Below are 3,317 nucleotides of genomic sequence, written 5' to 3'. Positions count from 1 at the left end.
ATAATAAATGATAATTCATTTATAATATTGATAATATATTTATAACATCATGATAATTTATTTATAATATCATATCTATATTATTTATTTTATATACATATCTAGATTATTTATTTTATTATTATATACTTATATATTTATTATTATATTATTTTAAAGTATAAACATGCGTATAAAATTGATTCTTTTTAGAATCATTATGATAATACAAAATTCGATCGAACAACTTTTTTGCAATGTATTTTGATTAATGTTAATACTGGTGCCATATAAACTTTGAAAATTAGTAACTCAATAAAAAATTATGAAAGGTAAAAAAATTATGCTTATATACTTTTTAGCTAGTAAGCTTATGAAAAATAATGAATACACAATATACTGTATGTCTCGATATTATTTATAAAAATATGCAATAAAAAATATAAAATTCTATTTAAAAATTGAATTGTGATCTTTATAAGATTGTCTAAATATTTTCAAAACCACATTGTTATCAAAATTCCCCTTAATATTATAAAACTTTCGTTTGAAACATTTTTTTCATTTCTAATATTTATAAAGATAATCATATAAATATTAAAATGAATATAAATAAATATGTATATATAAAATCAAAACAAGAATAGTTGAAAATATGTAAATTTTGAACTGGTATATATACTCTCGTTTTTAAACTATTAATTTTAAACGTAAATTTTTCAATTTTTTAATCTCTTTATATATCAATTTATCACTTAATATCACTTATATATCAATTTATCAATTTATCAATTTGTGACTTTGCTTTTTTAATATATTATAATATATTATAACATATAGTTATTACGATATATTATATACGTGTTTAATATTTTTTTCGTGATGAATCCTTTTTTCTATTATATGTATATAATGTATATAAATTGCATAATCTCGTACGAAAAAAAAAATAAAAATATTTAAATAGCATTAATAATATATATTTTTCTTAGATTTAAACAAATATTATAATAAATTAAAAACAGTTGTAAAAATTTTGTATAATAGATTATCTATTCCAATATTTTTTATTTTTAATATAATTAATCTATTTACATTTTTTAGCAATTATATATTAATCTTTAAATATTTAAGTTAAAATAGATATATATTAAAATTATTAAAAAAAAAGTATTTGCTTATAAATTATTTATTATCAATATTTATTATTATTTTATTTATTATTAATATTTATTATTATTTATTATATATATATTATATATATATTATTATATTTATTTATATTTATTATCAAATATCAATATTATACAATAATAATATTCATTTGTCTGTTATTTTATTCCAAAACATATTATTAAATATCTAATATAGAATAGTATGATTATGAAGTTTGTTTCATTTTAAATAATGATATAAATAAGAATATATCAGGAAATCAATCGATGTTATAATTTTATAATAGAAAAACTATCTTTTAATAAAATTTCAAATTGAACAAAAAAAATTAATTACTATTGTCATATATATTTATTATCAATCATAATAACATAATAATAATATGAACTTCAGAACACAATAAAATGAACTTCAGACTTACTTAAATATTAATTTAAATTTTGTTTTGATTTTTTTTTATAATAATTTTGCAAATTTTAATTATTGTAATATTTTTTATGATGCTAATTAAAAAAAAATTAAATGATGCATAAATATGAAAAAGCAAATAAAAAAATAGCAATTGAAAAACAATCATATATTAACTTGCATCTAGTAAAGAAATAAAAAATGGTTTTAAAATTCAATTTGTCTGATTAGTGTTTATCATATTTTTTCATATTCTTTCTCATGTACCACTTTTCTTAAAATTATTTTATTTTATAAAACTGAAAAAAAGTAATATTTTATATTACTTTTTTATAGATTATCTATCTATTATAAAATTTATAATGAATGTTATTAATTTTACAATTCTTCTATTTTTCTAAATCATTAATTATTAATTATAATTATTGATTATAATATTTTACATTAATATAAAATTGGTATAAAAGTACAATCAATTATAATATATAATATATAATATAATGGTTCATTTTTTTCATTAGTTAAAAACATCAAAAAATTGTGTTAAAAAAAATTAAAATTAATACAAATCAGAAATCAAAAAAAATAATGTAATGAATTTGCATTTTGCTATATAAGGATATTATAAGAGTTGTCTAAGTTTATTAAATCATATTACAAGAAAAATTATTATAATTTTTGCACAATCTTTTTAAAATACTGTGGCAGAAAATTGATAATAATTTCTAAAAAAATAGATAAATAATTAAATTTTATAAAAAAAAAGAAAAAAATAGAAAATGCAATAAGAATATATTGCATAAGAATATATTTTCATTCTAATATTAAATATAATTTAAGTTCTGAATGTTTTTGCATTGTTTAATGTTTCTGTATTGTTATTTGATTAAATAATTTTAATATGAAAAACAAACAAAAAAATCATTTTTAGATTTGATTTACACCATAAAATGATAGTATACTTTTCAATATTTAATATAATTTTTTAGTATAAAAAATATAGTTTTTATTTAGTATAATTTTCAATGTTTCTTGAGATTAATTGAATATGTTCAATTTTTCCATGTATAGCAATATAAAATATTTCATTCTCAATAATATACCAAAATATCAACTGCAATTTATTTATTTATTTATTTTTTTTATCTATTTATGTGGGAAATAAATAGAACAAAATGATAAAACGAATAGAATAGTTGAAAATAGATGAATGTGATTTTGAGAAAAATTTTCTTACTTCTTTTAGCTTTCATAATATATTTAGGAAATCAATACATAATAAAAAAGTACGATTTTTAATTTCAAAAAAATTAATTTCTTTTCAATATTTTATTAAGTTTTATATAAAATATACTTTTCATTTGAAATTAAATTTAGTATTATTATAAGATTTTTGTTGCAGCCAAATCCTTTTTAATTATTTCATTATTAATCTATTGATGATAAAAAGAGAATTTATGAAGATTTTTTTGAGGTTAATAAAATAAAAATATGTATTTTTTAATTTTTTTTTCAAACATTAAGACAATAACACTTTTATTATGTTTTAAAAATTTAATTCCTTAGTATACAATCTTGAATTATTATTAAATACATTCGATCTAGAAACATATAAAAAAATTTTCATCCGCTAAGAGTTAAAAATTTTCTTGACAAAGCTATTTTATGATTTTCCTTTTTCTTTCGAATCTAAATAGATATTGACAAAATATATGTGCATATTTGAAACAAACGCAAATACATACATTGCAAGA

Source organism: Apis dorsata, unplaced genomic scaffold, assembly GCF_000469605.1.
Source record: "Apis dorsata unplaced genomic scaffold, Apis dorsata 1.3 scaffold_972, whole genome shotgun sequence".
NCBI classification, from domain to species: domain Eukaryota; kingdom Metazoa; phylum Arthropoda; class Insecta; order Hymenoptera; family Apidae; genus Apis; species Apis dorsata.
Note: the sequence above shows the minus strand (reverse complement) of the source record.